This window comes from Lissotriton vulgaris, chromosome 2_1, assembly GCF_964263255.1.
Source record: "Lissotriton vulgaris chromosome 2_1, aLisVul1.2, whole genome shotgun sequence".
In the NCBI taxonomy this organism is placed as follows: domain Eukaryota; kingdom Metazoa; phylum Chordata; class Amphibia; order Caudata; family Salamandridae; genus Lissotriton; species Lissotriton vulgaris.
Window position 1 is genome coordinate 1,459,738,639 of NC_141687.1, and position 26,673 is coordinate 1,459,765,311.

Here is a 26,673-nt window from a genome sequence, read left to right on the forward strand (position 1 = left end):
CGTTATAGTTAGGAAGTAGCATTTAAAAAACCTATGAAATTCACTGTAAAAACCATAGGTTTGACACATGTTATAGTTAGCTGGACATTTTACTCATATAAAACCAATGAAATTCACCGTTATAGTTACTTCAGCTAACTATAACTCGTGCGCCCGCAATGCACTGCTGATGACTTCACATGTTACATCACTCATGACATGGTCAGTGACATCACTCATGACATCACTAATGACATCTCAAATGACATCACTGATGACATCATCTTTGTGGAAGAGTGGCAGACCTTCACTCACCCTAATATAACCTTTATTACACACACTCAAAAAGTAGAAAATAATAATTTCAATACAATAGCCATACCAATGCCACTTAAAACACACCTATTTAGTAATTTGAAGATCTACATACACAACCACTTATTCATCAACAGATATATACAGTCAATCATATATTATATACAGTCACTCATATATGTATTCAGTCATTATATGTTCATATACACTGATACGTCCTGATTATCCTGTTACACACCGACACTCAACCATAGAGTTATTCACACATAAGTTATATGTACTAGTTTAAAACATATGTACTTACTCAGAAATACACTATTAAAACAGTTATTCATTCACTTAGACAGTCATATATACACTCATACAGAAAAAAAAACAAATAATAACCTATATGCCTTTTACCACACAAACTCACTCACCCATACAGTCTAGCATATATGCTGCCTACAACACATACAAACAGTAAGTCACTCATTCATGCATCTATGCACTACATAAGATCTCCCAACGAAGCATATTGACACTTAGACACTCAGACACTCCAACTAATAATCAAACAAATAATAAGCTATATAGACATTATGTATCACTCATATAGCTACTCACCAACACATGCAGCCACTTACATAGAAACTGAGAGACAGATACAGATATGTATATATTTAAACATTACTCATTAGCCCATGTACTCATCAAGATATACTTAATCAGTCAGTAATACAATCTATTTTTCACCTAAAAAGCAGCTATTTATACACTTATATGCTCAATTCTTCTTCCATTAACCTTCAGATATACATATATAAAACATATTTAATTTTCAGAACTAACCCATTCACTGGATGATGTTATCAGTGATGTCATGAGTGATGTCACTGACCATGTCATGAGTCATGTAATATGTGAAGTCATCAGCAGTGCATTGCGGGCGCGCGAGTTATAGTTAGCTGAAGTAACTATAACGGGGAATTTCATTGGTTTTATATGAGTAAAATATCCAGCTAACTATAACATGTGTCAAACCTATGGTTTTTACAGTGAATTTCATAGGTTTTTTAAATGCTACTTCCTAACTATAACGTGTGTAAAACCTAGGGTTTTTTCAGTGAATATATATATATATATATATATATATATATATATATATACATATTATTAACAAAACATATACAATATTTTCAACGTAGGATAGCGAGATGGTTAAATGTACTGTTACCACTCCAGTGAGTGCAACAGTAGAGAAAACATTGGATAGCGTAGGGGTAAAAATGACTATTCCCACTCCAGAGAGTGCAACAGTAGGGAAAGTAATGGATAGCGTAGAGGTAAAAATTACTATTCCCACTCCAGAGAGTGCAACAGAAGGGAAAGCATTGGATAGCATAGGGGTAAAAATTACTATTCCCACTCCAATGAGTGCAACAGTAGGGAAAGCGTTGGATAGCGGGAGAGTAAAAATTACTATTCCCACTCCAATGAGTGCAACAGTAGGGAAAAGGTTGATAGCGTATTGGTAAAATTTACTATTCCCACTCCAGAGAATGCAACAGTAGGGAAAGCATTGGATAGCGCAGGGGTAAAAATTACTATTCACACTCCAGTGAGTGCAACAGTGGGGAAAGCGTTGGATAGCGTAGGGGTACAAATTTCTATTCCCACTCCACAGAGTGCAACAGTAGGGAAAGCGTTGGATAGCGTAGGGATAAAATTTACTATTCCCACTCCAATGAGTGCAACAGTAGGAAAAGGGTTGGATAGCGAAGGGGTAAAAATTACTATTCCCACTCCAGAGAGTGCAACAGTAGGGAAAGCGTTGGATAGCATGGGGTTAAAATTACTATTCGCACTACAGTGAGTGCAACAGTAGGGAAAGCGCTGGATAGCGCAAAGGTTAAAATTACTATTCCCACTCCAGTGAGTGCAACAGTAGGGAAAGCGCTGGATAGCGTAAGGGTAAAAATTACTATTCCAACTCCAGGGAGTGCAACAGTAGAGAAAGTGATGGATAGCGTAGGGGTAACAATTACTATTCCCACTCCAGTGAGTGCAACAGTAGGAAAAGCGTTGGATAGCGTAGGGGTAAAAATTACTATTCCCACTCCAGAGAGTGCAACAGTAGGGAAAGCATTGGATAGCGTAGAAGTTAAAATTACTATTCCCATCCCCAGAGAGTGCAACAGTAGGGAAAGCGTTGGATAGCGTAGGGGTAAAAATTACTATTCCCACTCCAGATAGTGCAACAGTAGGGAAAGTTAATACTTCATATATAAAAAAAAAAAAATGAATGAAAATTAATTAAATATTATTACCAATACTTTAAAAAAAAATAATTAATACTTTTTTATATCAAATTAATTAATCAACTAAAAACACAAATAAAAAATTATTATTTAAAAAAATTACCTACTAATACAAAGTATTTAACAATTAACAATGTATTAATTAACAATTACAAAATAATAATGAATTTATACAACAAAAAACAATACATAAATTAAACAATGTTATTATTTATAATTAAATTACTTCCCAACCTATTCCCCTATAAACCCACAACCCACTACTGAAAAGAAATTAAAATAATTAACATATTTAACATTTAATCAATTAATTAAAATTAATTACCATTTATATTTTAATTACTTACCAATTATAATTAATTAACAATGATTTACCACTTATATTTTAATTAATTACCAAATAATCAATTAATTAAAATTAGTTACCAATTACATTTTAATTAATTACCAATTAATAATTAATTAAAAATTAAATCAAAATACCAATAAATTAATTATTTAATTATTTTTATTTAAATTACTTCCCACCCTATTCCCCTATAAACTCACAACCTGCAACAGAAAATAAATGAATATAATTAACATAATTATCAATTAACCAATTAATTAAAATTAATTACCAATTTAATTTTAATTATTTACCAATTAATAATTATTCAACAATTAATCAGAAATTAATACCAATAAATAAACATATTTAAATAATTATAATTAAATTACTTCCCACCCTATTCCCATATAAACCCACAACCCACTACAGAAAATAAATTAATATAATTAACATAATTATCAATTAATCAATTAATTAGAATTAATTACCAATTTAATTTTAATTGTTTACCAATTAATAATTATTCAACAATTAATCAGAAATTAATACCAATAAATAAATAAACATATTTAAATAATTATAATTAAATTACTTCCCACCCTATTCCCATATAAACCCACAACCCGCTACAGAAAATAAATTAATATAATTAACATAATTATCAATTAATCAATTAATTTAAATGAATTACCAATTACATTTTAATTATTTACCAATTAATAAATAATTAGCAATTAATTCAAAATAAATACCAATAAATAAATTAACATAATTGATTAATTATAATTAAATTACTTCCCACCCTATTCCCCTATAAACCCACAACCCGCTACTGATTTATATTACGCAAAAATAAAATACCATAAAATTAAATATTTAAAATAAATTATAAATTAAATATACACTTTTTACACATATAGTAACATAAAAAACACTTAAAAAAATTGATATTAACTTACTTACCTCTAATTAGATATTTTTGTTGTCTATATTCTGTACATTCGATATTTTGTCCATTCTATATTTTGGAATCGATATTTTTGCTATTCTAGTCAATATTTTTGTAGTCTATATTCTGTCCCGTCAATATTGTGTCCATTCTATACTTTTTTAATTGATATTAATATAAATCGATATAAAAAACTTGATATTTTGACTGTACACCACTGGCTTACCTCGCTGGGTGCTGCGATCCGAATGGAGGCGTGGATGGGCGCTGAACTCCTGAAAGTGCCCTGCAGGACCTGGTGACGCCTCGTGAGGTCAGGCATACCGCGGCAGCTGAGAGGTGAGGTCCCGGCTTGGAGCTGCGCATTCATTTGCGGGGCTTGCCCATTTAGCCGGCAAAAATAACTGTGAAGAACTGGTCTGAAACACCTCCCCTAAGTGGATAAATGTCCTGGCAATGTGCATGGGTCGTGCCCTTATGTGTGCCGGCCCAGGAGTGTGAACAGCCATAGTGGCCACTGGTGACGCTGTGGACTGAGTAAATGCCCACAGTGGCCTTTCCTTCGCTGTTACCCGCGGTCTTCTGAATTAAGGGGTGTGCAGCCATTACAGACAGGCATATACAAGCTTTCTGCCAACAGCACGTAATACCTTGGCCACACAATGGGCAAACCTAAGAAGGGCCAACCACGCCTCACATTCGAATCCAAGAAAGCATGGAGATCGACACAGGAGGACCAACGTGATTCCGAACCTGAGCCTGACCACAGGGGTTCCTCGCAGCTCACTGCAACGCTACAGGCCATGCAGCAGAGTCTGTGCTCCATTGACTGTAAAATAGACATCTTAAATCAGCGCATGGACACAATGGCAGCAAAATTAGAGAAGCAAGCCTCTAGAATCTCCGAAGCGGATGCAGCGGATTTCCACGGCGGGAGATGACATCCAAGCCACCTCAAGCAAATATTCTGAGATGGAAAAACTACTTAACATTATCCATACCAAGAATGAGAACTTGAGAGCACGCTCACGGTGCAGTAATGTGCGAATAATGGGCATCCCAGAAAGTACAAAAACTGGCAGGATGGAGACATATATAGAACACATGCTCGCTGACCATTTCAGCTGGGAAAATCTCTCTTCCCTTCTGGTGGTGGAGCACGCCCATTGATTGCTGTTGGCGAGGCTGCCCCCGGTCATTGCCAAAAACTGATAAATTACAGTGACCGCAACGGGATTCTTTGTATGGCCCATGAGAAACCAGAGCTCAACTACCATGGCTTTCAGCCCGCCTTTTACCCAGATTTCACGGCAATGGTGCAGGCAGCCAGGAGGGAGTACGCGATGGTGAAGAAGCAGTTAATAAAACGAACATCACCTACGCTATGCTATATCCGGCCAAACTTCCCATAGACTATGAAGGACGTAAGGAAATATATATACCACCCGAAAACAACATGGGAATTTCTTAAAAGGATCACAAAGGCAAAACGTGCACAGCGGTCCCAGGATGCAGGGCACTCGGACTAACCAGTTTTTTGGAATCCACGCCAACACGTAGGCAATGTCGATCTGCACTACACGGGAGCCAATTGAACTTCTCGACAGCATGAACCTGGAGGAATAAAGTAAATCACACGGACACTGCTGTCTAACTTGTCTGGCCACCTCCGTAAGGAGGATGTCTTGGCTCCTGAGGACCCCCTGAGGGTAGATCCCCATCTACCTTGAGGAGTACCATTTATTGTTGGGCTTGGGTTTTTTTTCGGGGTTTATAGATTCAGCATGTTTGGGATGCTGTTGTGGATGGGACAGAATGGGGGTGGGGTTGGGTACTGGGACTGTTGCACTTGGCTCGTTGTTGCTTATGTTGCTCCTTTTCTATTGTCATCCAAATCCTCCTCATGATGCGGCATAGGGTTGTTTAGCTAGCTGACATGGAGGGCATAAGAACGTGAAGCTTACATTTCTGACCTAGAATGTGCGTGAACTGAACTCCCCCAAAAAATCAGGCAGGTAATTGCTCACTTAGATAGGCACAATATTGCAGTCGCAATGCTTCAAGAAACCCAATTGACAACCCACACTGACTCCAGGGTGGGCTCCCACTGGGCAGGTTTCAGACTTCTCATATGCAAGAGGAATACTCACACTAATAAAAAGTTTGCAGCAATATAGTCCACTTTCGATGAAAATGCCAACTACGCCTTGGTCCTGGGGAAATTGCACGGTACACTTGTCACTTTAGTCAATGTTTATTGTCCTAATACGGATGTACTCAGGCTCTTTGCAGGCATACTCAAAGTTTATTTTTTTATTTTATTTTCTTTCGTTTTTTCTGTAGCGTGAACATGACCCTGCATAGGGTGTCAGAGCGCTTTACAGGTGCAATATCAACAGTCAGAAACTTACAATGCACGACCTTACTGGTTTCCGAGATTTATACTTCCGGGAAGTATATAACATATATATTAGTCGGGAGATAGGATACCATAAAGTCTTTTGAAAAATAAAACCACAATAGAAAGCATATATAAATCCAGAACTGGATAGAGAATTGCTTGCTAGAAATTTAAGCACACGTGACAGTTTAATAGACAGACGATCCACTGTAAATATTTAAGGAAGAAATGTCCTCATATAAAACGATTTTGTCTCCTTTTTGAATGTTGCTATGTCTGTAATTCTTCTGATGTTAGGGGGGGTTCCAAATTCTCGGTGCTGCCCCTGAGAACGCTCGGTCATAAGTTTTTTTCTTACAGAAACAAGCCGGTTTCAGTAGTAGATCTGCTTTGCTCCTGGAGGATCGGGTCACTCCCGAAAGCGTGAGTTTCTGAGCGAGGTAGACTGGAGATTTGTTGTGTACAGCTTTATGAGTGATGCATGCCAGCTTGAAATGAATTCTTGCTTCGAATGGTAGCCAGTTCAGGGCTTTCAAGTGCGGAGAGATATGGTTATAAGTCTTGTGGCTGCATTAAGGCATGCTTTCAATGGGGCTGTTGAGATCTTGGGGAGCCCTGCCAGGGTAGTGCAACCATATTCAATCCTTGAAATGACCAGTGCCTGAACTGCTGTTTTGAGGTCTGCTTTGTCTAGGAATGGTTTCAGTTTACGCAAGTAGCTTAAGTGAAACCTGGCGTTTTTTGCCATTGTGTTGATGTGTGCTGTCATGTTCAAGTTTTTGTCCAGAATGATACCCAGTGATTTCGTTGAGTCGACATTCTTAGGAGTGCACTTTAGAGCAGTGATATGGTTGGACCATTCTGTAATCATACTTTTGCTTTTCTGGGGTGTAATCAGTAAGAATGCAGTTTTCTGAGGATTTAACTTTAAGTGGTTCTTGGTTAGCCATATTAGGGTTCTTGTTAGCGCTAAGTTCATTGTCTTTATATCATCGGAAGAAGCGACATTGATGTACAATTGAGTGTCATCAGCATACATGTGGAAAGCACTGTTAGCTTTATGTAGTATTTCCGTTAGAGGTTCTACGTATAGATTGAAAAGTGCCGGAGATAGCGAAGAGCCTTGTGGAACTCCTATAGTATTATTGGTTGCGTTTGAGAAGGTTTGGTTGATGATACATTTTTGCGATCTATTCTCAAGAAAGGAGCTAAACCAGGTTAGAACTGTACCCTCAAGTCCCATTCTGTTTTTCAATCGATCACAAATTTTGACATGGTTCACCGTGTCGAACGCTGCCGACAGGTCCAACAAGATTAATAGGCAAGTTTCATTCTGGTTGAGAGAGAGTAACGCGTCATCTACTATGTGCAGAATTGCAGTTTCAGTACTGTGGTTTGGACGGAAACCGGATTGGCAATCGTTTAACAGCTTTAAATCAGAGATGTGTAGACTAAGTTGTTGTTGGACACATTGTTCCAGAATTTTGGCCAACATGGGAATATTAGTTACAGGTCTGAAATTGTTCGGATCTGAGGGGTTCTCTCTCGATTTTTTAAGGAGAGGAATGGCTTGCCCTGTTTTTAGGCAAGCCGGTATTTGGCCTTGGGATAAAGATGCATTGATGACCTTAGTCCACGACGGGATTAGCAGATGGTTTATGGATGCCCAGCACTTTGCCGGTAAGGGATCATTGTAGTGAATATTTGGTTTGGTGGTTGACATGATCTTCGAAATGTCTAATTTACTGACCGGTATAAAATCTGACCATCGGGCATTGTTTTTAGGTTTGTCGGATTCTTGTTCTACCTGAACTTCATCCCCCATACCCTTCTCAATTTCAATGTCTTCAGCTGCTTTTTTGAGTTCCTTCTCCAATGTGATAGCTTTGTCTGTAAAGAAGACTGAGAAGTCTTCGCTATTTAAGCTTGTTTTGGACATGACTGAAGCCACTTTGGCAGATTTATTTGATTGATCTTTAAGTAGATCGAAAAATGTCCTAGGTCTATTCACTGCATTTTCCAATTCTTTCCTGAATTTTTTTTTTGTTTTAATAATGCTTTTGTTATACGCTTTCCTGGATTGTCTCAGTAGGATTAGATGAGGTGAAGATGGGTGTTGTCGCCATTTACGTTCTGATAATCTCAGTGACCTTCTTTCTTCATTAAGGGCACCATTGAACCACGGATTTTTGTCTTTGTACGAGATCCTTTTCAGTTTTAGCGGGGCTAAGTCCTCAATAATGCTTGACATTGATTTGTTATAGTGCAGCATTAGGTCGTTGATGTCAACCATGCTCTTGGGTGGCTGCAAATCTGTTACGCAGGGTGCTGCTATGCTTTCCATATTAATTCCTCTCGTGTCCCTGGTCCATTTTTTTGGGTTTGATAGCTTGTGCAGATGATTTAGTTCTTCTGAGGGGAATTTCGAATGTAATTATGTGGTGATCCGACCAATCACAGGGTGTGATTATAATGTTCTCGATTGATTTCTCTTTAGCTACGATCCAATCTAAGGTGGAACCTTTGGTGTGGGTAGAGAGATGACATCCTTGGATTAACAATTGCTCGTCCAGGAAGGTTTTAAACAGGGTGATTTGATTATCATCATGATCCTTCCAATTAATGTTGAAATCTCCTAAGAAAATATCATTCGATTGCAGATTAGAGTTAGTAGTAATGATTTCTATCATCTGGTCAATGAATTTGGTCTTAGTGCCCGGGGGGTGATAGAGTGCATGGAGTTTACAATTCTGGTTGTCTGAAGATCTGAAGGACATGCCTAGATATTCACAAGACTCTAAGGGGTCAGCCTGTATTTTTGTTATGGATATGTCAGATCTATATATACAAGCGATTCCTCCCCCCTTTCTGATATTTCTATCCTGCCTCAGAATCTGGTAGTTCGGCGGGACTAATAGGTCTAAGCAAGGCAACGAGGATTCAGAAAGCCAAGTTTCAGTTAGAATGGCTATGTCAATTTCAAGGTTAAGTATGAGATCAGCTATGTCAGCCGCGTGTTTATTTGATGATCGACAGTTTAGACGTATGCAACGAAAATGATTCTGCGCATTGATCAAAGGTGGCATGGCTTCAACAGGCATTAGTGCCACTTTCCTAAGATTGTTGGTATTAATCCTTCTATTGTTTGCCTGAGACGTTCTACCAGCACCCCTTATGACAGTTTGGATATGTTTCTCACCTAACTTAGTTTGAGAGGTGTGAGTGGGTTCATATGTAGACGCAATGGATAATATCTCACTATCAGTCAGATAGTTGAGTTGCGTGCGTGGGCGGTAAATTCTGTTAGAAAACGCCATTGGGGTGGAATGGTGTTTAATTTGAGTTTCTAGGGAGGAGGATTGAAGGCCCTCCATTTTTGCAAGACATTTTTCTGACAAGCACAGCAGGTTTTTCATATCTTTAATAGCTGCGAGCATGGCTTTGTAAGTCTTGCTAGATTGTGAGCTGATGTTTATAATATCCTTATTTATTTGTGGGGTTCTGATCCTTTCTGAGTCTTACCTGCATATAAATGGTATTTTCACCCGCACTTGGCGGGATATAGTTAGTCTAGCTGGTCCGACCGCCATCTTGGGTTGGGGCGAAGGCGAGGAGCACTCCGGGCGCCATCTTGCTGAAGGCAAGGGACGCTGGAGGCGGACTTCCGCACTCGGTAAGCTTATTAGAGATGCCAGATTGCTGTGCAGGTCAGATCTTGCACCAGCGCGCTTGTAACTGCTGTGGCTTTTTTACTGTGTTGCTTTTAAATTATATTCGCGCCGCTGGCATTATTCTAAAGAGCTACTAAAGGGCTCAATTGACTGCGCTGCTATTTCTTACCGTTTAAGGCCGGATTCTTAGGCCGGGGAATCAGCTCAGGCTTACCTGCATATAAATGGTATTTTCACCCGCACTTGGCGGGATATAGTTAGTCTAGCGGGTCCGACCGCCATCTTGGGTTGGGGCGAAGGCGAGGAGCACTCCGGGCGCCATCTTGCTGAAGGCAAGGGACGCTGGAGGTTGACTTCCGCTCGGTTGAATATCTCATAAAGATGGAAGACCAGGCGCGCAGCGGTCACGCGTAGCGGGCGCGACGTAGGCGCGCCGGAGGTGCGCCAGAGGTAAGCCCGTTTGCGCCCGTTCGCGTTACGGGCGCGCCTAGGGCCGATACCTCTGGCTATCCGCACTCTCCTCGCTTGGTCTACTCTCGGACGGATCTGTTGGAACTAAGACCGTCTCAGGCTCCCGTGACACAGAGGGCCACCGTTCTATCTCTGTCTCAATCCCTGTCTTGTGGGCTGCTCAACGTTCGGTCGCTTTGCAAGCACCACACTGAGATTGCCTTTCTGATCGACTCTTCAGGGCTGGACGTGTTGTTCCTAACCGAAACTTGGACTCGGGAGGACTGTTTAGTTGAACTGGGTTTGGCTTGCCCCCCAGGTTTTAAAATCATCCACACTCCTCGGCCGAAGAACCGTGGTGGTGGAATTGGTATTATCTATCGTGAAAGGCTGTGTCTTTTCCAGCTTAAAGTCAGCGAGGTATCGGGCTTTGAATTGATGGGGTTCTCCATTAAAGATCTGGAGAAAACACTGATTTTGGGTGTGCTGTGTTATCGGCCGCCGGGCTCTGCTTCCTCTCTATCAGAGTTCCTTGACCTAGTGTACGACTTATCTAACACCCACTCGAAGTTGTTAGTCCTGGGCGACTTCAACCTATGACAGGGGGGTCCAGCAGACGGAGCGTTCACGGCTCTTTGCCAAGCTCTTGCTGACATCCAATTGCAGCAACTGGTCCGCTCGGCGACACATAGGGGTGGTCATGTCTTGGACTTGATTTTTGCTGACGGTCAATCGGCAGTGATTAACGACATCCTAGCCCAATGCTGGACTGACCATGCGCTTGTGGCGTTTTCTCTATGCTTAGGGGATTACTCCTCTGAAGGCGCCGGGGTAGAACTCTCGAAACTGGGTAGACCCTGGTCCCGATTACTCAGCTCATCTCCTATGCCCTCCCTAATACCTGCTAACTTTCGCTTGAGTAATTCGGTGGAGGAAAGTTATTCCTCTTTGTGCCGGTCGATTACTGATACGCTTGACAAGGTGGTGCCCCTCCGTAAATCCAGAGGGAGAGTGAACAGGGCTTTTCCCTGGTACACGGAAGAGTTACGACAATTGAAGCTGAGCTGTAAATGTGCTGAGAGAGCGTGGAGGAAGCAGTACTCTGCCTCGGCAAAAATCTTGTATATGCTCGCACTGCAAGGCTACAAGGTACAGATTAAGCGGGCCAAGGCGGCCTTCTTAGAAGCTTCCTTGACTCAGGCGCCCAATAAATCCCAAGCCCTGTTCAAAATTGTCAGGGACTTGTCCCACCCTGTTTGTGCGGCTAACACGGTCCGTGCGTCGCAGGCTCTTTGTGACTCGCTGGCGATTGCTTTCGAGGAGAAGACTGCTAAGATCTTAGAGGGCCTAACGCACCCCTTACCTGCTGCCTTCGGCTCTGGAGCTCCGGTTGGCTCGCTCAGTCGACCCCAGCCAACTGCTTCTAGCACCGGCTTGGGAACTCCGACCGTGCCACCCAGTCGACCCCGGTCGACTGTTCCTGCCCTTCTTTCAGGAGCGCCTGGTATGGGAGCTCCGGTTGATCTGCCTAGTCGACCCCGGACTGATGCCTCTGGCCCGAGTCTGGGAGCTCCGGGCAGCTCACCCAGTTGACCCCAGCCGACCGGCTCTGCTCGCATATTGGGAGCCTTTGGTGCGGGAGCTCCGGTGGGCTTGCCCAGTCGACCCAGACGGGTGTCGCTGACCTGGGTCTCGGAGCTCCGGGCAGCTCATCCAGTCGACCCCAGCTGAACGCCCCTGACCTCTGTTTGGGAGCTCCGGTCACCCCCTCCAGTCGACCCCAACTAAGGTTTTTTCCTTCCCCCTCCTTCGAGGAATTCTGTAACGTGGCACATACGGTGTCCTTGGGGTCCCCGCTCGACCCATTGCCCCCCAAATTTTGGAAGGCTTTCCACGCAGATCTTTTCTTGCCTTTGTTTTCGATCTGTCTCCAATCTTTGGAGTCGGCATCGGTGCCAGAATGCTGGAAACTAGCAGTAGTGTCACCTCTGCTAAAAAAGCCAACATTGGACCCGGCCTGTCTCTCCAACTAAAGGCCTATCTCCTTGCTCCCTTTTCCGATTAAGATTCTGGAAAAATGGGTGACTCGCTCACTCTCAGGTTTCCTGGAGAACATCGGTTGGTTCGATGAGACCCAGTTTGGCTTCCGCCCCGGACACGGGACGGAGTCCGCGCTTGGACAATCTTCGTTCGCGTGTCGACAGTGGTCGGGCAGCCTTTTTAGTGCTGCTCGACATGTCGGCCGCGTTCGACACGGTCTGCCATTGGACCCTTGTCAGGAGACTGGAGGAGTGTGGGGTCACTGAGGGGGCAAGAGACTGGCTGACATCCTATCTTGGGGGCAGGCAACAGTTGGTTTCACTTCCACCATTCAGCTCTGAGCCAAGGAGTGTAGGACAGGGGGTTCCACAGGGCTCGGCCATCAGCCCTATACTTTTTAACCTGTACCTTTGCCCTCTAGTCCAGCTAATAAAATCTTTTGGTGTCTCGGCATTTAATTATGCCGATGACACCCAGCTGGTCTTTTCTCTGGAAGGGAATAATGCAGTTTCGCTGGATACTTTCCATTGCTGCATGGCAGCCACAGCGGACTGGTTACGAGCTAACTCCCTACAATTTAATAGCTCTAAGACGGAGGTGCTCCACTGTTCCATCGACCGGATTCCGCGGGCACTTCCAGAGAACTTTTGGCCTAGTACCTTCCTCGAGCCAGTACTGGCGGCGGAATCAGCCCGTAACTTGGGGGTGATCTTTGGCCCTAACCTGCAGCTTGACATACACGTCAATAAAACCACTTCTACGTATATGATGCTGTTGCGCATGTTGCGCAAAGTTCTGTCCCTTCTCCCCGCTCACGCTAGGCCGGAAGTAGTTCGTGGGACCATATTAAGTCGCCTCGACTACTGCAATGGGCTTCTTTTGGAGGCCCCAAAAAACCTGACCGGGAAGCTACAGCGGGTGCAGAACATGGCCGCCAAGTTGGCTCTCTCCCGCCCTAGGTCCAGCTCCTCCACTCTTGCTCTAAGAGACCTACACTGGCTCCCGGTACATTTGCGGGTACAGTATAAAGCTGCGTGTCTGGTGTTTAAAGCTGTACACCAACAGGGCCCTATTCCTTTGCAAAATATGTTCACATGGTACTCCGCTTTGCGGCCCCTCCGCTCTTCTTCGGCACATCTTCTTGTAGTTCCGAGGTTTCACAGAGTGAGGTTGGGTGGCCGCTCCTTTAGTGTTGCAGCGGCCAAACTTTGGAACTCCCTGCCACTCCCTTTGAGAAGTCACAAGGACTACTTTCCATTTAGAAAAGCGTTAAAAACCCACTTGTTTCCATAATTGGCCTGAACTGTTAAAGTGTATGGTTTCTTGATCAAAGCACCAGGATGCCCTTTGGGTGACAGGTTTTTTGCGCTCTACAAATACACTAAATAAATAAATAAATAAATAAATAAAATAGTCTATAGGGTATGCTAGCTGGCTGTTGTGTCGGAGTCTCTCTAGGAAGATTTGCTTTGGTTATCACAGCAGGATCTGAGCATGTTGTTATGTGTTTAGGGACAGATCCTCCACTCCCTTTGAGGATCACCGTCGTGCCTCTCTCGATACCTTTAACTACTTTTGACATTTCCACCCTGTCAGCAGTTCCCATTAGTGGGTCGAGATCAATGCTAGGGGTAGGATGGGAGTTTAAGACAAGAGGTGAAGGAACGATTGCTAGATGTATGTTGTTTTCCCTGACTTCTGCTTTGTTGGAATCATGACATGGATGTTGTTCAGCATTCGGTGAGACAGTTTTAACTGCCGAAGTAATATCAGTTTGCTGTGATACTATAGCCTTGGCAGATTCAGTTTCACTGTCCCTCGAGTAATTTACCACCTGATGTAACAATTGGGATCAGTGTTCGTGTTTAGTCCGATTACCATTATCATTGGACTGTGTGTTACTGGTTTCCTGATGTATTATATGAGGTTCGTCATTGGTGTTGGTGCAATCAATTGATATAATTTGAGTAGGTTGATGAGACTCCCTCTCCCTGCCCGTTTCAGCCATCACCGGTATGATCCCCTGCAGGACGGTGATGGCTTGGGAATTTATGTTAGGAATGCTTTTTTTTTAAATTGGAGCTGCTGAGGGCGTGATTTTTCAATATTGAGAAAAATTTGTCAAAGCGTTCCAGACCTTTATTGGCCGCTTGTATGAGAAACGTGCCGTTTTTATAGCATGGTATGTTTAATGTTGCCTTAAGTTGTCTTGAGGGTGTAATGAGCAGCTTAGTTCCATATGGAATGTTTTTAGATTCCTGTATGTATTGTTAGTAGGTTATTCATTGCACTTCTCCATGTGGCCGTTCTAGCAGTAAAGAAAATAAAGTCGTTAATAAGCGTGCCTTTTTTAAGTTAAAAGATGGGTCAAGTATGAGTATTTCTGGATTCGTTCTGGGGAGGGTATGTTTAAAGGCTTTGGAGGCATTTTTAGAGATTGTGGGAGGGTAAATTATGGAGTATGAGTTCCTTCCTTCCGGTTTTAGGTGGTGGCCTGTCATAGTTATAGGCTAAAAGACTAAAGGGAATTCAGATCTTAATATATTGTATGTGGCGACCCTCACCCTGGGTTTATTGGCGGAGATCTGTGCCTGAGATTAAAATTACTATGGTTTAAGCACGTGCCAGTAGACTCAGGATTTAATCACACTAATGCTTGCCAATTAAACAACCGTTGCGAACTGTAGTAAAGTTTTGTCCCGCTTCTTTGCTTCACTGATAAGTGAAAATAGAGATTTTCAAGTTCTAGTAGTGTTTTGCCCCTACCAAGATGGTTGCCATGTAGTCTCAACCTGGAATGAAGTCCTATGTCTCTGTTAGTGAGACCGAAATCTTGGCCACCTTAGTCCTCTGTTTATTTCTATACCACCATCCCTTTGGTGTAGTCCTCTTTTGACTTCTATCCGTGATACATACTGATGATACCTCTGCTGGTATCAAGGTACACAAGTCCTATCTTTAATTTCTTTTACTCCATTTTACCACTCGTTGTTGTTAAGTACAAACAAGCAACTAAATCACTCCCCAAAATGGAGGCTGCCTGTTCGCCTAGCCCCTCTTAGTAGAGCATGCTAAAAATCCACATTCTAGCAACAATCCTCATATACAAAACCCTATTAAAGCGGTGCTTCACTACTTTCCTGGAAGTACCTCAAGTCATGTGGGTGATTGCAATTGTTCTTTCTACTCCCCCTGGCTTCTTAAGCTTTCCACCATAACCCCGAGCCTGTCCGTCTCTTCCTGATTTTGCCAGCTTTGGGGCCAGAGGTAATCATGCTGTTGCGCCATCACGTCTCAAATCCCGCTTCAGTATACTCCACGGTATCCGCCGGTCTCCTTTCGCTCCTCTTCACGCTCTCCCTGGGCTTCTTGTGAAGCTGGGGGCTCTTAGGTCTGCCCACTGGCTCTCACCGCTGCGTTCTCCACCCCCTTCGATTTCTGACTCCGATGCAGGGGACGAGCGGTTAACTTAGAGGTGTAGAGGCGGCAGGGCGGGCGCCTAGTGCTTGTTTCCGCCTCGCGTCGCAACTGCCTTAGCTGATGCCCAACCCCGATGTAGTGCCTGAGCAGGATGTAGTGGGGCAGATATGGCACAGTTTAGGACAGGGATACACCTCCCTACAAACACCTGTACTCTTCTACGTGGCCCAACTGTTTCCGCATATTCCCAGTACTGATGAAAAGCACAAGCAGGTTGTGGTGGGGCCGATTAGGCACACCTTTCGCGATGGACACACCTCCCTTAGAGATGCCCGTACTCCGCTCCGTGCACGGCTCAGTGTGCGATGTACACACCTTCCTTGTAGATACCGACACTCTGCTGTATGCACAGTGAATATGCCTCTGGTTCTGGGTTCCTCGGAGCTTCGTGACTTCTTCTTCGATTCCGCAATCGGGAGGATTTTGTCAGCGTATTAGTTGATCCCGTTAATCCACGATCTTCTCTTCAGCATTCCAAGCATAGGTAAGCTACTTCCAGTTACTTTTTATTTCCAGTCCAATCCAGTTTCACTTCTGTATGATAATCCTTCAGACGTCAGGATGCTTAATTGGGATAAAATCTGTCTTTAGATCCCTAGATTGGCTGGACTCAGATATTATATGGGGTGGAGACCTAAACACACACCTAGACCCCTACAAAGACGAATCCAGTCAAAAAGACGGACACTCCCCTAAGGCGGTATATGTTATAAAGGGTGGGATGCTTGAATTTGACCACGTCGCATAATCTGCGCTCAATATTTGCCATGTACCATCTACTGGACCCAGACCTCCAGGCTGTTGCAGTCATGCTAGACACTGCCAAATCATTCGATTCTATTGAGTAGAGCTACATGTTTAGTATATTACAAAGAATGGGGATACCCGAGTTCTTTTGCAGATGGATTTGGCTGCTGTATAGAGACCCAACGGCAAGGCTGCATCTGGGCGGCTTGACAGTCGAGCCCATACGTATCTTCACAGTGATAAGGCAGAGCTGCCAATCTCTCCCCCTTATTATTTTCCCTGGTACTCGAGCCACTGGCTTGCATCATTAGGCAGCGACATAGAGAGTCAGCACTGCACTTCACATTGCAACCCATAGGCATTTCTCTGTATGCCGATGATATGGTGCTATTCATCAGAGAACCTCAGTGCCACCAGGCACCGCTACTCCGTGAATACACCAGGTTCAGGCGTTTCTCCGGGCTCACAATAAATTGGGGTAAATCTCTCATAATATCTTTAACTGAGCGCACGGCCCGCATGACCTCGAATTCCCACTCACCTGGTCCACGGACCCAGTAAAATATATGGGTGTGTGGGTCTACTGGGATCCAGAGCTGGTAATGAGGGAAAACTACGGTAAAACTTATACAAAACTGGAACAATTAGTATCCAGCTGTATAAAACTGCCACTGTCCCTTGCTAATCGAATCTCACTGATCAAAATGATTATACTGATGCGTTTTTTATACTTGTTCTGCAATATTCCCATAACTCCGTCCAAAGAGTTTTAAAAAGGTATCCGTTCTCAATTGGTAAGACTTGTGTTGGGTGGCAGGCAACCCAGAGTAGCATGGGACACACTCACTCTGGACTAAAAGAGGGGAGGTTTCAGTGTGCCAGATCTGAATCTATATTATCTATGTACCCAGGAGCAATATGCACACTACTGGTATGACCATCACAAATGTATCCCGCATATAGCGGTAGAAGATGGGGTCACACACCAAAACCCACTACACAGCATCCTGACTCATTCCAGACACGGAACGCCCAGAGCTGAAATAAATACAATTGACTGCACGATTGCCGCTTGGCAGACCCTAGGCTGCAAAGCAGCTAAGATTCCTCTATACGCTCTGATGCTCATACTAGCGCATTATGCAGCCTTATCTGTTACGCAAGAAACAGGTGCTCTGTCCACAATAAAGCATGCTGGGATCACAAAAATGCAAGATTTATACCCAAATGGTAAATTTATAACCACAGAGTATGTACAGTGTTTAAAAAACAAAACCCCACTGTTCATGTTTACATATCACAGTCTACGGATGGCTATCCAGGCCTGGTATTGCACCTTCACTGATGAAACACTGACACTGCACACACTCCAGTTGCTCCTAACAAACCCCACTCGTCATATTCTAATTACTAAACGATATAGTGCGGCTCGGGATTAAATCTCTTTGGACACTAATAAAAGTCTGATCGCTGGAACAACACGATTGACCCTCCACTTACGGTAGCCGACTGGGAATGTTGCTGCCGATTATCAGAAGCCCTCACCTCAAACGGCAATCTACGCATTATCCATTTTAAATACATACACCAGGTCTATCACACACCTCCTCAGTTATATTTATGTAGTATCGACATCTTTTTTATGTTGCATCTGCAATAATACTGATGGGGAGATTATGCCATCTTTTTAGCTTTTAAGTGACTTCATGTAGGACAGATTCATAATTCAGATTAAGTATGTATCGTAGTTACGAAGTGATACACACACCGAGATAAGTTGCCGCATGGCAAACACATCCTATAGTGCTAGCAGGTTTAAAGTTATTAATCACTAGTGTTAAGTTTATAACCAGAAAGTGACCCAAAGGTTTGTGTCTTGAATAGTTCTAAAGAAGCAGCTGGATCAGTTGTGGAAATCGCAATATTGTCAGCGTAATCTGTAACCTTAAGATCCCATGTTCCAGAATGTAAAGATGTAATTCTATCGTTAATCATCAGTGTCCGTATTAAGGGCTCAATGTAAAGGGCAAATAAGAGTGGGAACAGGGGACACCCCTGCCGTGTCCCTCTATGTATATGAAAAGGTATGGATTGAATACCAAGATAACTCAATTTAGCCTACGGTATACTGTATAAGGCTTGGATCCACCTAAGAAATTCTGAAGCCGTGAGAGTAAGCCCCAAGCAACGTGGTCAAGGGCCTTTTCTGCATTTAAAAGTATAATTCCTTAGTTTCTCCCAGTCTGGTTAGCATGATCAAAGGCCATAATCGCAGTGTTGGTATGTACTGTGGTGCCTCGACCCACTATGAAGCTGTGCTGCTGTCCGGAAACGAGGCCTGGCATCATAGGGGCCAGACGATTAGCCAGCACTTTGGCATAGAGCTTGGCATCCTCATTAATAAGGGAACTAGGCCAATACTAGCTGCATTCATTAGGATGCCTACCCTTTTTCAAGAAAAAGACGATATTGGAGATGTCTCAGGTTAAAGGACTGGTTGCGGAAGTGCCAATCTCTTGTATAACCTTGGCAGGCACGGGTATCAGGATATTCTTAAACCGTTTATAAAATTCCACGGTAATTGAGGTATATCCAGCTGCCTTACCTGATGGTAGCGCCGACAGAGCAATAAGTAGTTCCTTCTGAGAGACTTAAGTAAGCTGCAAAGTAGCCTCCTCCTGCTGGTAGGGAAGAGCTGCACTTACTAGATACTTAGAAAGCTCGTCAGGAATTATCGGATCAGATTCAGCGTATAAGGTTTCATAGTATGTTATGAACTGAAGAAGACTCACACTAGTATGTAGTGTATTATCCGTACCCCTATAATTGTCTTTAATGAGAGTTGGCTTTTTTGTCTGCCAATTGATATACCAGTATCTTCCCCACCTGTTCACCATATTCCCACTGCGAAGACCAGGGTTTGCTATAATTCGCAGTAACCTTCTACTTTAAACACCGACCAGCTAAAGCTCGAGCACAAATCAGATCAGATAAGATCTGGGTTTGCCTGGGTTCAATATTTTTAACAGCAGTGGCCTGAGATTTTTCCGGACTAACCAATGCCACACGAGCATCTTTAGCTGCACCCTCTCTGGCTTTACTCGCTCGCCAAATACACTGCTGAGTGATACCTCTAATGTAAGCTTACATTGAGTCCTAGAGAGTTCAAAAGTTAGTAGAATTAACGTTGTTATGAAGGAATTCTACCAAAAGCCCTTCCATATGTGTGATATACAGATCATCTGTTAATAAATATTGAGGAAAAGAAAAGAGCGTCTAGATTTACTAGGAGTTGGAAACTATGGATGAAAGGATTATGGTCCAATGTGATTTTAGGGCACAGCTCCATCCCCGCAGTCTGGAGAATTTGATTGTGGGCCCACACCATCTCTATCCTGGAGTACTGTCTGTGTGGGCATGAATAATAAGTGAATCCTGGAAAGATCTGACTATAACGTTCTCCATATGTCACTAAGGTTATATAGGCATGTAAGTTCTGGAATCGCTGCCCTAACTTTGGCCAGTTTAACAGTATAACTAGGGCTGGTGGAATCTATGGCATAGTTCATCACACAGTTAAAGTCCTCCATAATTATCAACACACCCTGTACTTCCAATAAGGTTAGAGTTAGCGCTTTGAAAATCTCTGGGTTGTCGACATTGGAGCCTAACAAATTAACCAAAACATATTTCACATCAGATATAGCCATATGAGCGATTACCCACCTCCATCTTGGGTCTGCTAAAAATCTGAGAATTGTGTATGTGAGTGTTTTGCTTGCAAGGACTGCAGGTCCTCTAATTGATAGACTTTGTGAAGTACAGACAATAGCATGATATTTCAAGTCATTGAGAAGTCTTCTATCTTTATGGGCTAGATAAGCTTCTGATAAGATACCAAGTGTGGTTTATATATGTTTAACTCTTCCCGAACAAGCCGTTTGCTAGCAGCATTGAGACCGGAGATATTCTAACATAAGCATTTAAGTAACAGTATTAAAGATCAAAGATTGATCACAATGTAAAGATTCTCGCTGTGAAAAGTTTTCTTTTTAGTGTGATACATACATTTACAGACTTGATATCTTTCCGCCATCAGCCGTTGCATGACATAGGACGCCGTTCGCCTCTGGTTTTCCTTGGCCAAGCATTATCACAGCTTTGTGCCTTTAAAATTATTGGCATACCAGAAGGCTAAGGTCTGCGATCTTTATACATTAGATTCGCAGCCTCTTGTCCTGAAAGTTACTTATGTATCAGAAGGCCATGACTGCCGTCTAAATATACTAGAAGATCTGCAGTAGGCGTTTTTTGCGTGACAAGCTTCATCAAGCATAAGACGGCATCCTAATTCTTCTGTTAGTGCCTTGGCTGTTTTTAACCAACGTTCTGAATGTTAACAGCTCGTCCAAATTTAGATATAGAATTCTAGGAAGAACATAAACCAATCGGACACCTACCTGTTGGAGGGTGGATTGGCCACTCGTTCAGCACCATTCGTCTGGGGCCCTGACGCTGTCGGTCTTCCCTGCCGCCACCGCAAACTCCATTGTGGGGCTGCAGCGGGGGAAGACTACAGCTCCCAGACTCCTTTGCGGACACGCCCACTTCCGGGAATCACCGCGCACGGAGGTGCACAAAGCCTAGCAGCTCCCACTGAGGAGCGGGGGAGATTGCCGCGGACACCTACCTGTCGGAGGGTGAATTGGCCACTCGTTCAGCACCATTCGTCTGGGCCCCTGACGCTGTCGGTCTTCCCTGCCGCCACAGCAAACTCCATTGCGGGGCCGCAGCGGGGGAAGACTACAGCTCCCAGACTCCTTTGCGGACACGCCCACCTCCGGGAGTCACCCGCACGGAGGCGCACAAAGCCGAGCAGCTTCCTCCGCGTCGTGGGCGGCGCCAGGCTAAGCCCGGGCCCTCAGAGGCCGGAGGAGGACAGGACGGGCCACCCCCCTTGACTCTACTGCATCACTGAGATAACGAGTTCTTCACCCCTCCTTACACACTGGCAAGGGATTTCCCTACTGGACACTAGTCGAAAATTCCCAAATATCCCCAGATTGTCTTTTTGTCCTGCTATACTCTAACATTAGCACACCCCATCATGACTCACAAGGGGGCTACCAAGAAACCTATCAGCCAGAGAGGCTGACGTCCTGGGTCATAAGACCATGGTAGGCCCTCTCCGCCACCGCTAACACGAATGAATCTTGCAAGATTACAGATAGCATATCCACCAACCAATCTCCCGAACTAACGAATGGTACAGTGCAAAACCTCTCGCTGTTGGACGAGTTAAATTCCCTTTGCAAAACTAGGTATGCCACTGTGGAAGTCAGAAATGAAATCAAAAGTCCCCCACCTTGCCCCGCCAAAATAACCACTATATCAACTCCAATCGCCAACCCACCGGAACACTCCCCATTATCCAAAAACGCAAATACGCAAAACATAGTATTTCCCCAGCACTCATCCAGTAAAAGGAAGTGGGATGGAGTCAATCCCACAGGGAACCAACCCAAACTACAAAAACTGTGCTCTAGCCCCTCATCGACAGTAACTAACCTCCCTAAATTCGGTAGAAAAATTAGACCAACGGGTAACTTCTTTCAATTTGAATTTTCTGTCTCAAATCGAACAATTGGTTAGATCAATCATTTCTCCGCTGATTGAAAAAATTACTACTCTAGAGGATAGGCTGCTGGGAATAGAGAAAAGTATCAAGGCCAACTTACCTCCCATTGAAAAATCTGTAACACCTAACTGTCCCAACCCACCTGGTACAACCGAAGTGCCAATGCCACCTGCAAAAAACAGTAATAATCAAACTCATCCTCTAGTCTCTAACTTACCATCCCCTACTGCCCCTAAAGTCCACTCCAAACCTGGTCTATCACAATTTACTGCTACAAGAGTAGAGCCTTATAAAACAACTCATATACAGCTACCTCCGGAGGCTGCACCTTTCGTGTGTGTCCTCGCGGGAGTCATAGCACTCAAACATGGAAAAACCGAACGGGAACAAGACCTACTAAATAAAGTCACGTATTGGCTAACTAAAAATAGGCCCTTGCCTCTAGATCTTGATGGTACAATCATGTCTGTTAGAAGGGTGGGCTGGTTAGGTCCCCTACAAAAAGACATTGATGGCGACCTAGTTCTAATAAGATTTAAAAGTAGTCTAATTGTTCCCTACCTGCAAACTTTGCATCCCCGAGAAGGCGACGGCCCTATATCCATCTGGGACCTACACGATTTTTATCCAAGCATGGCATACATCCCTCGACTATGACCAAAGGCAGAGACAATTTACTCGAGGGATTAGAAGCATCTGTGCATTGAGTGGCTGTGGCCTTTCCGCTTTCAATCACCCCGTAACAATGCATATTGGCCATAAGTACGGAAAACTATGAATTGTCATATGGAACTAAGGAACTTACTCCTGCACTCTGGACCAATGTTTTTATCTTTTAGACATCTTGTGTTTTTGTATGTAACTTTTTATGATTGTTTTTAATTGTACGCTTTTATGATTTTAAACTAAAATCGAATAAAGCTATGAATTGAAAAAAAATGGATTTACAGACTTTATTTGAGATACTGCCCCAGTATAAAAGCAGCATAATAACTACTTCTTGCAATTCTGTTCATATACCCCTTTTGCTTTTAACCAACCCCTTTTGCTTTTAACCAACCCCTTTAACCTAAACCCTCCCACCATCCCGGAACTAGCCCACCTGATTCCCACCCTGTATGCTCAGAAAAGGTTCGCCCCCCCTCACTGCTTTTGCTGCCAAGACAGCTATTGAGAGCACCAGCACCCTGAAAACTGCCCCACCGCTCCAATACACTGTGAGACTCACTGCTGAGAAGGGGTTTTTTTTAGCAACCACAAAAAAAGTATAGATGGTCATGAAAAAAGTAAAAGTGAAGGAAGGGAATAGCAGAATTGTGTCAATGATAAATTACTGGGGGAATCCCTGTGAAGACAAAAGAGAGGACGAGCCCAGTAGTCAACAGTATCTGTAAAATCAAGCCATGAATTACTATTGGCATGACCCCCGAGTATTAATTTGTTCCCTTCATTGACCATGCTTTAGAGTATCATTTGGATAGAGAAAGGGCAAACTAGAAGGACAGTATAATTTAGTTTCTAGTTGCAACTTTGCCAAAGTCTGTCTAGCGTCATGCTCCATTTATACCAGTTGAACTTGGTCATTTTTGATCATTTTCAAGAGAGCCGGTTCTTGTAGAAAGACCTGTGCTCCTACAGATTTTAAAGGATCTATAAACTGGTGCAGTTTCCATCATCTATCATCGTGTTCTTGCATAGATCAGACCTACAAAAGATAGAATACGGGCCTAATCTGATAGGGGCAGTAGGACAGGCTTTGATGGAGACTGCTTTTCCTAGGAAATGATTGCCCAAAAAGATAAGAAAAGGCCAAGGGAAATGGCTGGCAGGGTTTTTGACAGCAGATGGTACTCTATGTGCTTGTTGTACTTGACTGCCCCAGTCCTAGTCGTCCAGATCTGGAAATGCACTCTTAAGTAGTTGTAAAATGAATGCTCTGTAGCAGCATCAGGGAGTTGCAGATCCAAAGAGCAGGGCTTTCCCATATTCAGGAGAAGTGTCCCTAGAGAAGTATCCCAGTGTCGCTGTTTCCATAGGACCCTGAAGGAGGCTACGCCTGATCAGTTTATTCCACAATAGCAAGCTCCGTAGCTTGTAGCAGTATTGCAGGAGGGGAGGGCAGTATTTCTCAACAGTCAGCAGCAGCATGTGAGAGGTGTCTAATGAGCCAGGTGAGCCCAAATAAGGCTTGACTCATGGCGGCGACAGGGCTCTCAGCCTGCTGCATTCCACTCTCCCTTTACAATAAGCAGCTTCTCTTTAAACAAGTGATACAGTGGCAGCAGAGCTCTCGGCTTACCGCTGACCACGTTCAGCCTTCCGTTTCAGCAGCGAAGTCCCGTTGAGCGTATGCCAGCAACAAGGCTCCCAACTTGCCGCGTTGAACTATCCACTCTGTGAAATGGCAGTGTTCTTCTAAGTGGAGACCGGGGACGCATCCGCCCAGTGGACCCCGTGAAAGGTGTGGAGTTCACAGGACAGCCCTCCCGCTAGAGTAACCAACCGTACGTAAATTTCACAGACCGTCCGTAATTGGGATCCCACAAACCCGTTGTCCGTGAGGAACCCTCTTACGGACGCCTTTGGTCTGTAATTTTGACCATCCCAGGGAGCAGCACTGCTCCCCTGTGAGAAGCCTTAGCCCCTTGATGCTGACACCTCGCACTCCTCCCCGAGCTCAAGAACAGCCCCACCCTGCCCATTGTCACTCTGTATGCCGGCTAATTGCCACAGACAGATTGACAATGGGGCAGTCTGGGCTCCTCTAAGGATTTCCCGAAAATTCCGAAATATATGCATTCAAATTGGTGGGGGATTTATTCCAATGGACGAATTTTCGCCTGTTTTGCTCTATAAGTAGATGAAATGTCCGCATGGCCTGGACACGGACGTATTTTGTTGTACAAAGTTAGAATTGCTGAATTCATTGAAATGGTCCCTATTCTGTACAGAATGTTACCAGTATAGTGTGGCGACCCGTGGGAGGGGGTGGGTGGTTGGATGGACGGGGTGAAAGGGTGAAAGGGTGGAAGGATGAATAATGGATGGATAAGTAAAAGGGTGGATGGAGGGATGGATGAGTGAAATGATGGATGGACGGATACATGGTGGATAGGTTTGCAAATGGTTGAATATGTTTGGATATAGATGGGCACACAGATGGAAGGACAGAATGGAAGGTGATTGAATGATAGATAAAAGAACGATTACACCTTGTAGCACCCTTTATCCTAAGTAACATTTCCTATACATTGACTTTCACGTTTATATGAGTCATTGTCTCTATATGATGTGTGTGTGATGCAACGTACTCTGACACCCTGCCCCACATACTTTGGATGAGTAGCACTATAAAGCAAATTAAATACACATGAGAGACGGCCTATGTGAAGATGAGGGGCACCATTGGAGAGTGGTAGCAAGGCTGGACTGGTTGGACCGGGCATCTAGTGTTTCCCTGAGAGGCTGGAAAGGGGGAGGACTGCAAAGTTCCAGTAGTTTTCAATCAACAATAAAAGCGGCCCCACTTGTATTAAGGTGTGGTTCACCATTGTCTGGTGTCTAATACCTGCTGGAGCAAGATGCAAGTTTTCAATCGTCTAAATTAGCAAGCTGCAGCCATACTGAAAAACTGTGAAGTGCACAATTGTCTCAACCTAATATAAACGTATTTTGACTTGTACTTAAATGGTTGTCTATTTACTTACTTTTATACTATTGCGAGACCTCCTCTGGCATGTCTGTAAAACGTACCTTTTGGCCAAAAGTTTTGTCCTGAATTTTGACCTCCGGTCTTGAATTTTTGTCCTGAATTTTGACCCTTTGTCCTGAATTTTAACACTCACCGTCCTGAATTTTCACTTATGCCAATTGGTCACCCCACCTCCCGCAGGCAAGCGGACCCATACGGGTGCGTGCAGCGGAGTGGCCGGGCAGCGAGCACTCAGGGTGCAGCTCTCGGCAGTGGCATCATTCCTCCATCTTCATTTCCTTCCCATTTAAAAAGACTTAAGCAAATCAAAGGAGGAAAATGTGTTCTTCAGGTGTATTAACAAACTCACAAATATAATTGCCCATTCCTAGTGGGGTAATATGAGTGAGAGTTGAAGGAAAAAATGATAACTATAAAGATACAGAAAAAGGTTACTGAAAAACACTTTCATAAGAAGCAGCTGCACCATTTACAGAGTAAATAATACAACTGAAACCAGAGAGCAATCTAAAGGGCATAAGGATGTTGGCTCAAATGTAATACATTTAAAGATATTGAGGACGCGGACAAACAATCACCTACAATTAACTAGAACCATAACAGTGCTCCTCTTTTTGTACTGGAGTCCTTAAAAAGAATATCAAAAGCTCCAGCCCTAAA

At 43.6% G+C, this 26,673-nt stretch overlaps 1 protein-coding gene across 1 annotated transcript in view; it reads right to left on the minus strand.

The window, feature by feature from the left end:
- PKNOX2 (PBX/knotted 1 homeobox 2) overlaps positions 1-26,673 on the minus strand; it is a 1,229,177-nt gene that overhangs the window by 100,836 nt on the left and 1,101,668 nt on the right. The gene's annotated exons all lie outside the window — the stretch shown is intronic.